Source organism: Canis lupus, chromosome 21 (genome assembly GCF_003254725.2).
Source record: "Canis lupus dingo isolate Sandy chromosome 21, ASM325472v2, whole genome shotgun sequence".
Taxonomy (NCBI): domain Eukaryota; kingdom Metazoa; phylum Chordata; class Mammalia; order Carnivora; family Canidae; genus Canis; species Canis lupus.
Genome location: NC_064263.1, coordinates 16,619,476 through 16,633,796, shown reverse-complemented (window position 1 = coordinate 16,633,796; position 14,321 = coordinate 16,619,476). Strand labels below are relative to the sequence as shown.

Below are 14,321 nucleotides of genomic sequence, written 5' to 3'. Positions count from 1 at the left end.
TATTTTTAACTCTTTGAGGAACCTCCACACAGTTTTCCAGAGTGGCTGCACCAGTTCACATTCCCACCAACAGCTGTGCCAAGCATTTTAAATACACTACCCTATTTATCATCTCAATATATTAGAAGTATAGACGTTATTATTCCCATTTAACATATGAAGAGACTGAGACTCAGGTCAGGTGTCTTGCCAGTCATCCCACAGCCTGAAAATTAATATTCAAACCCAAGTGTCTGAAGCGTTTGATTATTCAAGATCATTTGGTTTTCCCTCCATAAATCAGTAGGTTCAGAAAAGTCTGTGCTGAAAGAACTGCCCTCAGAATCAGCCAATTTCTTTTTTTTTAAGATTTTATTTATTTATTCATGAGAGAGAGGCAGAGACATAGGCAGAGGGAGAAGCAGGGTGGGGATCCATATAGGGAATCAGGCCCTGAGCCAAAAGCAGACGTTTAACTGCTGGGCCATCCAGGCATCCAGAATCAGTCAATTTCTATAAAAGCTCCTAGTATATACAGTAATCTCATGTCTGGCTTTCCAGAGCATTCTATTACTCTTCTCACTCATGGGAATTATGACACTCTGCAATTTTTTCCCAAGGCACTTTCCCACAACCTTCTAGATTAGCAGAGTGCTTTCAAATCCACAAAGTGTTTTCACACTCTTTAGAGTATTTGGTTTTTAATGGTAACTCTGCGAAGTAGGCTGGAATGTGTGTCATACCCATTTAACAAATAAGAGAAATTCATGCAGTTTAAGTAATTGTCTGATAACACCTAGCTGGTAGGTGGGCTTCACAAAGCTTTAAATATAATCTTTGACTCTACATCAATTGCCTTTTCAACTACACTCTACCTACATAAAGGATAAAGAGGCCAGTTCAGGCAAAGGCAATTCCTAATGCTCCCCTTTATCTAAACAGAAAAAAAGAAAATTCAATACAAAAAAAAAAAAAAAAGAAATGAGACAGAGAAGGAAATGACTGTGCTGAGAGACCTCTCTATACTTCTTAAATTCTCCCTGGATCTTTCTGCTTGCTTTTCTAGAACCACTTATCTCATCACACCTAATAGGCATGGACTAGTTCTGATATCCTGAGTTTAGGAGAAGCACCACTTGGGCAGGAAGTCTATCCAACCTAGAATAAACCTAGAGGCAAGAGTTAAGTACAAATCTTTGTCTGTGAAAATCTTGGTACATATAGTTCAATTACTCCATACTAAACACTGTGCTGGGCTCTGGGAACAAAGATAAGATTCAGGGAGAGTCTCTGTCCCTGAGCAGACAACAGCAATCGAAGAAGAATAAGAAGCCCTCTACCAGTAATAATGAAAGGAAGAATGAGACAAAGGCTCCAAGGAAACACAATACAATGTCTTCCAGCATTCAAAGCCTGGTTCACTCATTCTATGAAGTAGGACCAGAGAAAGCTTGATCTCTGGCTAAGAATTTAATATGGAGGGGCTTGATATGCACATCCACTCAGTACATATTAGTGGTTAAAAGTCTAGTTGGCAGGGGGTAAGAGGAGAAAGAGGGATGAATAAAACACATAAGATGTTTAGGGCAGTGAACCTATACTATAATAGTGGATATATGTCATCATAAATTTAACCAAACCTATAGAATGTACAACAACCTACCATAATCCAAGAATATACCCAACCATAAACTACAGATTTGGGGTGACAACCACATGTCAATGTAGGTTCATTAATTCTTAACAAATATACCTCACTGATGGAGAATGTTATAATGGAGGAGGTGATGGATGTTTGAGGGCAGGGAGTATATGGGAAATCTCTGTAACTTCTGCTCAATTTTGCTGTGAACCTAAAAGTGCTCTAAAAAATAAAGCCTGAAACAAAAGTCTAGTTGGCACCGCAACTCTGCCACTTTATAATTATAAGAACATGAGAAAGTTACTTTAGCTCTTCTTGTCTCAATTTTTCACTCATAAATAGGCATAAAAATACACACTACATATAGATGTTCAGAAGACTAAATAAAAGTAAATGACATATTTCAGTAAAGTGCTTTAGCAGAGTGTCTGGCTATGTCAACCCTCAGTAAGAGAGCCTCTTTTTTTTTAATATCATTCATACAATACTGAAGAACTGAAGAAACTAGTAGAAAGACCAGAAGGCTGAAGCATGAAGTCCAATGGGAAATAGAAGACTGAACAAGATGCCAATTGCTTCCCAAATAATTCTGTATGGAGAAGCATGGGAGCTATAAAAGCATATCATAGACTGAACTCACTGTCTCTCCTTCCAAACTTGTATTCCTTCCCACAGTCCTTATCTTGGTGAATGACACTGACTCCTCAGTCACTAAAAACAGAAAGCTAGAAGTCAACTCAGATTCTGCTCTTTCCTTACCTCCCAGTCACCAAGTCCTATAGAATCTACCCACTTCAAATCTTCCCTTTCTCTCAGTTCAGTCCATGAAAATGTGCCATTACTATCTACATTGGTTTCATTCTTCATCATCTCATCTGTGGACTAAGGCAGTGCTGGTCTATCTAGTTAACCTGACTTTCTCCAGGCCTCAGCCCCTCAAAGCCAGAATAATCTTTCTACAGCCACATCAAAACCAGATTAATCTTTCTACAGCATTAAATCTGATCACTTGTCTACCTTTTTAAAAATATTTCAATTGCTCACATTGTCTAGGACAAAGCCCAACCCTTTTACAGTGCTCCCTATTATGGTGCCCCTCCTCTATCCCCTTTCATGCAGCACAACTCTGGTGACCTCATGATTGGTCCCCAGATCCATCAGGCTATTTCATGCCTCTGTGCATTTGTTCATGCCATTTCTTCCACATTTCCCACAAAGTGGTTCTTGAAATACTCAGCCCCTAAGATGCTCTATGAAGTAAATGACCTTTTGTCTAACAAGTTTTAGGAAAACTACACCTTTTTATTCCTCCTGGAGGCTCTTTAGCCTCTGAGATGTCCTAAGTCAGGATAATGAAAGGAAGAATGAGACAAAGGCTCATTTAAATGGGATCTCCATTCCTATACATGAATGATTGTATGTATTAAATTTAGTCAATCCTTCATCTTGTTGGCTTCTGAGCCTGATAAATATTTAGCACTTTTATTTTCAGAAAATAATAGTGGATCTTTGGCTCTAATTTTATTAATTCTACCTGTCATAGAATTAGATGGATTTAGCAAAATCCAAGAAAAAGCATATCAGATTTGAGGCTTGCTAACCATAACAGTGTGTTCTTAAGATTGATGCATTAATAATTCTTTATATCATAGAAGCAGTGAAATGTGGAGAAATACTCGTTGCTAAGTATGAGCTCAAAATCTTTCTCCAAATTGGGAATTTACGTACTGTGCCATTTGTTTGAAATAATAACGTCATTAACTTCAATAAAACATTCAAACCCAAATCAAATTAGCTGTTACCTGTCACTGTTCTTTCCATCAACCATTTTATCTTTGAAGAGTGGTCAGGACTATAAGTGAGATTGCTAACATTAGCAAAACTTGGAGAAGCCAAACGCTGAACGTTATAAATGGATTTGTGTCCAAAACAAATTTCAAATATTGAGACTCTCCAATTCAGCCTAGTTTGCATAGTCTGCATATCTTATTGTGGTAGAGACTCAGAAAGAGCAAATGGTGAACAAAGAAGACACCCCTCAGTGTGGAAAAATGGAAACTTAGAATCAGGGAGACTTTAGATCAAAATTTAGTTGAATAGTATTTAAACCTAGCTTTCTTAATCTTTCTGAACTCTGTTTCCTCATCTGCAGAAAGGAAGGCAATAATAAAAACCCTACCATGTTATCTCAAGGTTTAAATAAGAAAATACAGAAAACATCTAGAATAGTACCTCTAACATACCATGACACAGTAGATAATAAATATTAGTTTTCTTCCCTCTTTCCTTTCTAATCTACTTACAATTCTCATTGATATTTGTCCAGATCTTCATTCTGTTGTCATAGACATCCTTATCTTTGTCCACAATACACTTAGTTTTGCTCAAGATCATAAACCAGGGATTGGCAAACCATATTACACAGACCAAATCTGGTTAACCACCTTGTTTTTATGAATAAAGCTTCATTTGGGCATAGCCTCATCTTTTGTTTAATCTATGGCTGGTTTCACACCACAGTGAGAGATTTGAGCAGTTGTGATACAGACATATGTATTAGTTGTCTGTTGCTGCTGTAACAAAACCAGCACAAACTTAGTGGCATAAAACAATGCATTTATTTTACAATCCCATAGTTTAGAAGCCCAGTACAGGTCTGATCAGACTGAAATCAAGGTATTGATAGGGCTGCATTCCTTCTGGATCCTCTAGGGGACATTCAATTTCCTTGTTTTCTTCAACTTCTAGAGACTGCCTGGACTCAGTGACTCATGGCCACCTTGCTCCATCTTCAAAGGCAGAAGAGCAGACTGAGGCCTCACATCTCACATAATATCACACTGATCTCTTATGCTTCTCTCTTCCACTTTAAGGATCTTTGTGATTACACTGGGCTCACTCAGAAAATGTGGAATACACCATTTGCTTCGACGTGGATGGAACTGGAGGGTATTATGCTGAGTGAAATAAGTCAATCAGAGAAGGACAAACATTTTATGGTCTCATTCACTTGGGGAATATAAAAAATAGTGAAAGGGAATAAAGGGGAAAGGAGAAAAAATGAGTGGGAAATATCAGAAAGGAGACAGAACATGAAGATTCCTAACTCTGGGAAACTAACTAGGGGTGGGGAAAGGGGAGGTGGCAGGGGGTGGGGGTGACTGGGTGACGGGCACTGAAGAGGGCACTTGATGGGATGAGTTAATTTCTCTGTGCCTGAGTTTCTTTATCTATTCAAATACTATCCATTTCATACGGTTGCTGTGAAGATTAAATGCATGTAATATACTTAGTGTAGTCTCTGGCATGCAGTAAATTCTTAATCTTAGTTGTAAATATAAGAAAGAGGTTCCAAAAAAAAAAAAAAGGAAGAGGTTCCAAGTAAAATTAGGAATATTGCTCTGTTCTTCAATTTACAGAGATATTTGAAGAGATGTCTCAGCAAGATCCAAGAATATAGCTAAGTTTTTTTCTTAAACCTGCTATCCTTAACTCACTACTAAGATGCCAACTAATGTTGCCAATGGCAACAACCAATTTTTCCTCCTCCATGCTGCCTGAACTCTAGGCAGTAGCTGACTTCACCATGTCACCCATAGCTACTTACAATTAAAGGAACATTTGTATCACTTGCTTGCACTGACTAGTATGTAAGGGACTGAGGCTTTTAGGGGGCAGCCCTCCTGTATATAGACATTCTAAACCAAAGCCATTAAAGAGGTCAGGTCAGGACCTAGAGACTTATATTTAGATCCAAAGGCCAGAGGAGCCCTTACTCTGGGCTCCAGGGGTTAGAAGGCCCTATGTATCACAAAAACCAAATAATAGTCCTTTTCCTTTTAATTCCACAAGAAAGATTTTTTCTTTAAGTTTTAGTAATCTATTACACAAACAGGAATTATAAAAAAGGGTCATACAAGCCAAATCCTTTCTCCCTACCCCCAACCAACACCAGATGTGGGATTGAGAGTATATACAGAAGGAAGAGAAAATCGCCACCTCTTGTCTGAGAAACCAAAGTGATGTGTTGAGGAGAAACTGCCCCCTTCAGTCCCTAAGATCAGTCTCCAACCTGGGTTGCATCTAACTCAACACTGCCCAGGAATCTTGAGCTCTGGCCCAGATTCCATTCTGCCTTCTCCAGAGTTCTGAGGCTTAGGAGGGATAGGATCAGCCCAAAGCAGAATGTTCAAGTCTCATGAACATTACGTAGGCCTCAGACTATAGGGCCCTGGGTGGAAATACGTGCCAGGCTGTGGGCATAGCTTGATTTATACCTTTTAAAAATTTAGACATATGGTATGTAGGCCTCCATTTATCACCCTGCCCTGAATCTTGCAAATATTAGGGAGGATCTGTTCACATGTTATCTCCTTATTAGAGCACCCACCTCTGAGTTCCCTTTCTTCACTGCACTGCTAGGGGTGGACTGTGAACGACCATAACTGTACCTGTGAAAAAAGGAAGAAGCAGTGACTGAGATCATGATGGCTTTCCAAGGCCAACATGAGGCAGCTTTGCTGACCCATGTACCTTTGTTATCAGCATCCTATTGCTTAATAGTAATCCATCTCCTCTTTATCAAGTGGATCAACAGAATAGAGCTGGTACCTTTGTTTTTAGCAAACCTATCAGAGGAAGTATGAATTCATGTCATCTGAAGAGGAGAGAATAAGTCAAATACTAAGAGGAAAATCCAACTTGATACAGGCATTCCACAAACATATGCTGAAAAATACAAACAGCTAAATTTCTATGACTAAAAACATGTCACTTTCTTCCTCTTCAGAAGTGAGTTTGAAAAGAAGTACCAAAGGATACACATATACAAAGCATAAAAGCAAATATTTATCCACTTACTGAAGGTCGGGAGCGGGGGAAATAGGGGGAACAAAAATCAATATGTTTAAAATAAAAAGCCACCTTGGGCTTTTAGGTAGGTCTTGAGCTATCAATGAATTAATTTCTTGATCAATGCAGCAGGAGCTAGGCAGCTTATCTGAAGGAAATCGGCCCTTAAGAAGCTCATCTCTGCAAAAGGTTCCTGCTGACAGAAGGTTAATAACCCTTCTATCTGCAGCTACCTCAGTAGATTCAGGAAGGGAAACAGAGTAGAACCACATACCTAAGGATGTCACAGAAATTGACATCCAGAAGATTCCAGACAGAAATTAAAACAGTTCAATCCTTGGTCCTATTGGTGTATCTGCTAACAAAGATAGAGCACTTGTAGGAAGGAATGGAAATTTGACAATTATTTTTCAAAATAGTTTCACACTATTGAGGTGCATTTAATAGTCCAGTTAGAAAGTTTTAAAAAGATTATTTTGAATTATATAATCTATTTTGTTTTGGTTTTGTTCAACTCAGCAAATGTCTTTTGAATACCACTCAAGTGTCCACTTAAGGTGCTAGATGTTGTGGTTTCAAACATGAAAAACACAAGCCCCTTTATACAAGGAATTCATTGTTGAATAGGAAGTGAAACAGACAAGTTCACTGATAATTAGAGAAAAACTACTGTACCCTAAAGTAAGGTAATCTGACCTTGTCTGGGTTCTTGTCATACAAATAGAAACCAATCCAGGATTGAGTTCAATATTTCTTGTCTGAAAGGATAAACTAGGCATACTCCCCCCAATCTCACATCCACAGTTTTTATCAAAAGAGAAGAAAAAAATTTAATCAGATCCAGCAAATCCTCATCCCTCTCTTTTAAGATACCAAAGAGAATTTCCATTAGCTACAAGTAAGGAGGGGCAAGAAGAGCCAAGAGATTCTCAGTCCAGTAACTAGAGAGTCTATATTTCATAAGATCAAGGACAAAATACTTCTGACAGGAGAAACAGCCTTTCTTCAGTATGGGACTGTACTACATAATCTCTGGGGGAAAAATAAGGTTTAAATTATAAGGGTAAGCTTACTTCAAGATGACATGGTAAAGAGAATTAGTTCAAGGTTTTCAGTGGTTGAAAGACTAAGGGGGACCCATATTATCCTTATTCGGAGGACCAGATTTCATCTCTCTCTGGATCCCTTTCTGGACCACAGGCAATGATATGTATCTAGCTGTAGTCTGTGGTGTTGCTCAAATTTGTAAGCTACAAGAAAATATAAATTTGCAAGATCCAAAGTATTATACCTTATCCTCTGTATGGGATAAGCAGTGTTTTCTGAATGAGGAGGGTATGGCTACAAGCTTGAAAAACTTGAGAAGTGGCTTTGTAAGAAAAAAAAACCCGAGACTAGAGTTAATTCAGGGCTATCCAATGGGAACATGTTCACCCACCGAGGCTCACATCCAGCAGAAGGAATGCTTCATTATCTGGAATTCCAGGCTTTATCCTCCCTTCACTGTGATGCATTTTGAGATCTACTTAACCCTTTACTAAGAAAACTTACATGAGTGCCTTGAACACACTGTTTGCTTGAGATGATGAAGGTAAATAGGACCCAAACCTCCTCTCATTGTCTTGAGAGGTTGCTGGATCAGGAACTTGAGGGGCATTAAGCTTTTTGGTTTTTTGTTTTGTTAATTTTGTTTTTATTATTTTTAAAGATTTTATTATTTATTCATGAGAGACACACAGAGAGAGAGGCAGTGACACAGGCAGAGGGAGAAGCAGGCTCCCTGCAGGGAACCCAAGTTGGACTCCATCCCGGGCCTCCAGGATCACAACCTGGGCTGAAGGTGGTGCTAAACCACTGAGCCTCTGGGGCTGCCAGCATTAAGCTTTTTGATTAAGTTAGGGACAGGTATCATTTGAGTCATTACAGCAGCAGAGAGACCTGGGTAGAATGGAAAATCCTCAAGATGCCCAAGGCAGAAACAGCCAAAGTTATCTGAAGAATACCTCTTCACAACTTAAAAGGTGAGGAAGTCACCCATTCACCCCCACCCCCTGCCCACCTCCCTTTCCATTATCCCTGTTCATTTCCCAGAATCAGGAGTCTCTCATGCTCTGTCATCCTCACTGATATTTTCACTAGTTTTCTCCCCATTATTCCCTTTCACTACTTTTTATATTCCCCAAATGAATGAGACCATATAATGTTTCTCCTTCTCCAATTGACTTATTTCACTCAGCATTATACCCTCCAGGTCCATCCACGTCAAAGCAAATGGTGGGTATTTGTCATTTCTATGGCTGAGGAATATTCCATTGTATACATAAACCACATCTTCTTTATCCATTCATCTTTCGATGGACACCGAGGCTCCTTCCACAATTTGGCTATTGTGGACATTGCTGCTAGAAACATCGGGGTGCAGGTGTCCTGGCGTTTCACTGCATCTGTATCTTTGGGGTAAATCCCCAGCAGTGCAATTGCTGGGTCATAGGGCAGATCTATTTTTAACTCTTTGAGGAACCTCCACACAGTTTTCCAGAGTGGCTGCACTGGCTCCCATTCCCACCAACAGTGCAGGAGGGTTCCCTTTTCTCCGCATCCTCTCCAACATTTGTGGTTTCCTGTCTTGTTAATTTTCCCCATTCTCACTGGTGTGAGGTGGTATCTCATTGTGGTTTTGATTTGTATTTCCCTGATGGCAAGTGATGCAGAGCATTTTCTCATGTGCGTGTTGGCCATGTCTATGTCTTCCTCTGAAATTTCTGTTCATGTCTGGGTGATATGCTATATGTTGGCAAATTGAACTCCAATTAAAAAAAAATGGTGAGGAAGTCTTGACTCACCAGCACTACATTTAGATTTATGCAAAAGTATAAATTTAACAAACACTAACAAAAATCATTTTTCACACTCCAGTTACCCAAAGTTACTGGATCTTATACTGACAAGATAGCCCATGTTGTGATGAGCACTGGATATTGTATATAAGTGTTGAATCACTAAATTCCATAACTGCAACTAAATTATACTATATGTTAAGTAGAATTTAAATAAAAACTGTTAAAAAAGATAACCCTATCCATGAACAACCTGGGTTTGATCTCAGTAAATCAGGTCATAATCAGAAATAAACTGGGAACTAGTCAGTTATCTGAATTTATCTGTTGAACACCTTCAAGACTCAGTCGATGCATCACCATCTTATGAGATCTTCCCATTTCATCCCAAGCTAGGATTTATAGGCCAGTTTGTCTGTTCCCAAAGCATCTTATAACATTCTTAATTATAAAATACTTCACATTGCTGTGTGACTATTTTCTGGTCTTCCTTGAACTCAGAGTTTGATCTCTTTCAGGAAATGATCTTGCTCTTCCTGTATCACTAGCATAGTGGTTAATGAAACTTCTGAGGACCTTGAGTGGTCATCAATAGGTTACCATAGGTAACAAGAATCACTGTTTTGTTCACAAATTCCTTTTCTGACTAACAATATTCCACAGGGATGCTGCTAGCCCCTGTTACTTCCCAAGATCCACAGCTAGTCCCAAATAAGATCCCTCACAGCTAATCCACAACAAATGTTTGCACTTGCTCTCCACCCCTAGAAAGGATGTACCTAAGCTTACTGATCCATTTTTAGCATTTGGCAGGTCCTATGGCATCTCATCTCAGAGAGTTTAAACTGTGAGCTCCTTGAGGACAAAAATTTGCTTTTTATCTCTCCTTCCTGAGACTCTAACAAATGGTGGGCATTCAATAAACATTTGTTGGCTAAATAGCACACTTGCTGATGTTCTTGCTTATTTTTAGTTACAGCTCTACATTTCTATAGAACATACTACTTCAGGAAGGTAAAATACCATGTTTATACAGGCAGTAAGCCACAGGGTAGGAATAAAATCTTATGTCTACCTGAGCCATAGATCATGCTCCTGCAGCTGCACCACACCGCTCTTCATACAACTCTTAGATTAACCAGATCCTTTCACGTTTCAGCACAAAGGAATAACTGAAAAGTTGGAATTTCAAGCAAAAGACAGTTAATAAAGAAGAAACATTTGGTTACAAGGACTTTCCCTGGAACTTCTCCCATAACAGCAAGCTTTACTACATTCCATGGTGAGCTAACTATATTCTGGAGATCACAATGAATATTCTTCTCATCGATCTATTTAATACTCATAGAAGAGAGACTGGTTCTAGTATTCCTCTTTTATGGATATGGAAACTAAAGTTAAGAGAGGTAGATTGCCAAAGGCACAGGTTTTGACAGCTGATACAACTATGACTGAAAACCAGGTCTCTCAAGCTCTTTACAGTCTAAGTACATACCTAATTCACTTCTCTAAAATAAGTACAAAGTTTCACATTATTATGATCTACTCCAATGATCAGTGAGAATCAATCATTAAATGCACAAATAATCTTCAATTGGGAGGAATGATAAATGCACATTAAAGAGATTTAAAGTGCTAGATTTGTCCTAACTAGTAAAATGCCAACAAACTCACTAGGCACAGTAACAAATGAACTACTTAGAGTTTAAAAGATGTCCCAGGTCAGGGAGGTACAAAGTGAAATTTGCATTTCAAAAACATTGCTCTAAATGTTGCATAGAAAATGACTTAGAAAGGGGTGAGAATTAATATAGCTAGTCCAGGTGGAAAGCCATTGCCATAATGCCAGTAAGAGTTGGCAACACCGTTAACTAGGGCATTAAGTTTGGTATTTTCTCTATATTAACAGTCCATCCTTGCCCTCTACTAGGAGGTACAAATGTTTTCTCTTTCCAATACTTTCTTGAAGAAAAAAAAAAAACTAAAGGAATAGATCATTCAAGATTCTAGCATCTAGGAGTGTTCTGGACTCTGTTTAGAGAGAAGCTTCCCAAATAATCAAACGTGATAGCACAGAAACACTGAGAAGAAAAGTTTCTGGGGAGGTCTTAACAGATTAGTGGAAGACAAGCAGAAGTTATCTGTGGCACAAATATGCTACACAGGGAGTTAAATCAGAGAAACATGAAAAAGACTGTAGACAGTATAATACAAAAAAAAAAAATAGGAGGCCCTGCCAATAATGTGTGTGAGAACAAAAATAATACAACCATCCACCTGGGAACAACTCAGAGTCATTGACAATGAAGCTGGACAAGTGAAAACAAAGTTAATGAGCAGAAGAAAAAATAAGGTACTTCTAGTTCTGTTTTTCAATTAATAGCTAAGGAGCAGTAGCCATTAGTCCCATTCATCTATGTCAAGCATTTTCCCCATAAAATACTGTAGGAATAGTTCAGAGGAATTCTAGTCTTAAGTTTTTTTTTATTGAACTCAAGAATTTATTAAGAAACCACTCTGTGCTAGGAAATATGGATGCAAATGAGTAAAATGTGGTTCTGACCCTCCAAGTATTCACAATGTAAAAAGAAAGCCGGGATATAAACTGTTAATTATGATGAAAACAGCTATAATTTTTTCAAGCAGCTAATATATGTCAGACAATGTGCCAGGTGCATCCATATATTATTAACTTACTTAATTCTTAAGCAACTCTGAGAGGCAGGTATAATTACTCCCATTTTTATGACTGAGAAAGTTTAGACTCAAAAAGATTATATAGATTTCCCAACATCATACATTCAGACGACAAGAAAGTCTCCTTTACTATGAGGCTCATATTCTTCCCATTCCATCATATAATCTTTCCAGAAGTATAGGCTATAGGTTAGGGAGTGAAATAGACTACACACAGGAGCAAGACACACAGTGATATCCTGAGGAAGTCTGGGACACCAGCTACATAGGCAAAAAAAAAAAAAAAAAAAGAGTTTCAAGGTGGGTCCTACAGAGAATGGATGTCAAGTGGTCAAAAACTGAAAGAAGATGAAGTCATGGTATAAGGACTGACAAAAATCAAAACTAAAGATCAAATTCTGTCCCCGGGCAACCAAGACTGATAAACAAAGCAAAAAGGGGAAGTATCAGCAGATAGTGAGAATGGAGCAGAAAGACAAACCCCTGAATGTCTTCTATGCATAGATTCTGTACTTGAAAAATGGAGGCACCACACCCTAATGGGATTGTTGTAGGACTCAACCAAATTAATGAGTGTAAACAAACAGGAGAGATGAAGAAGAAGACAGGGTAAAAGGTTCAAAATATGAGAAACACTGTCTACCACTGCCAGCTTTGAAGATGGAGGAAGTGAGCTACAAACCAAGGAATACAGGCAGCATCTAAAACTGTAGAACCCTTGGCCAGCAGCCAGCAAGGAAATGGAGACCGCAGTCCTACAGGTGCATGGAACTGATTCTAGCAGCACTCTGAATGAGCTTGGAAGCAGATTCATCTTCAGAGCCTCCAAAAAGGAGTGAAGTCATGCCACACCTAAATTGTGGCCTTGGGGAATACTAAGCAGAGAAGAAACTGAGCCCCATTGTGCCTGAACTTCTGACCTACAGAAACTGAGAGAACAAATTTGTATTCTTTTAAGTTGCTATATCTGTGGTTGTTTGTTACAGCATCAATAGAAAACCACTTTGACGGGATGAGCACTGGATGTTGGCAAATCGAACTCCAATAAAAAAATATGCAAAAAAAAAAAAGAAAACCAATGAACCAATGCACACTTGTTGATTATTATTATGTACCCACCTATTTAACTCTTTATCTAGATGATGTCTTGTAATCACTTTTACCCCTATTTTTTTCTTTTTTTACTTAAATTGAAGTTAGTTCATACATAGTGTATTATTAGTTTCAGGGGTAGAATCTGGTGATTCATCAGTAACACACAGTGCTCATTACGAGTAGTGCCCTCCTTAATGTCCATTACCCAGTTACCCCATACCCTCACCCATCTCCCCTCCAGCATACCTCAGTTTGTTTTCTTTATTTAAGAGTGTCTTATGGTTTGCCTCTCTCTCCATTTTAAATCTTATTTCTTATTTTATTTTCCTTCCCTTCCCCTATGTTCATCAGTTTTGTTTCTAAAATTCCACATATGGGTGAAATCATATGACATTTGTCTTTCTCTGACTTGTTTTGCTTAGCATCATACTCTCTAGCTCCAACCATGTCATTGCAAATGGCAGATTTCATTCTTTTTAATGGCTGAGTAATATTCAGGTGTCTGTCAACAGATGAATGGATGAAGAAGATGTGGCATAGACATACAATGGAATATTTCTCACTCATATTTTTCCCTAATCAATTATAACTTGAAGAGTCCAAAAACTAGCCCCCAAAGACATTCCAACTTTAATCTGCCATTTTGTACAAACATAAGTCTAGACACAAACATGGAATTTGTAAAGCTGATTCTTTACATTGGTAAATAGGTGAGCACTGAACACTAGAATTGCAAATAATCACTTTTATTTTAAAATACTAATAAGAATTATTTATGCTTTCAAAAAGTTAAATTAAAAATTCCACCTTTCTTAAGAATACACTTATCTTGATGAGCACTGGGTGATGTATGGAACTGCTGAATCACTATATTGTATACCTGAAACTAATATAACCCTGTATGTTAACTGCACTGGAATAAAAAAAATTTTTAAATCCACCTTTACTTAAACAATTTTGATTAATACACCCAAATATTGTTCAACATCTATATACAGCTCTTGTGAATATCATGCTGATTCATGGAAACTACATATTAAAACACAAAGAAAAATATTTCCTGATGGATGCTGGGCAATGCTAGAATACTAATGGGATGTTAGGCAAAAATCTATTGCACTCATGTTACCTAAGAGAAGAGATTCAACAAGATAATAATTTTGCCTCCTCTCTTTTTCTAAAGCTTCTGTTACTCAAATCCTCACTGTATTCAAAAGTAT

General features: G+C 38.2%; 1 long non-coding RNA gene across 4 annotated transcripts in view; it reads right to left on the bottom strand.

Annotated features, from left to right (window-relative positions):
* The window catches only part of LOC112642104 (uncharacterized), a 47,128-nt gene extending 37,249 nt beyond the window's left edge, over positions 1-9,879 (bottom strand). The window contains exons 1-4 of one of the 4 annotated variants that reach the window (XR_003125054.3): positions 9,772-9,879; positions 6,747-6,827; positions 6,012-6,072; positions 4,243-4,578 (exon numbers count right to left, since the gene is read on the bottom strand). This is a non-coding gene — a long non-coding RNA (uncharacterized LOC112642104). Of the gene's footprint in view, positions 1-4,242; positions 4,579-6,011; positions 6,073-6,746; positions 6,828-9,771 lie in introns of those variants that run through there. The other 3 variants (XR_003125052.3, XR_003125053.3, XR_007404594.1) reach the window with 3 other exon arrangements.
* Positions 9,880-14,321: the final 4,442 nt, after the last annotated feature.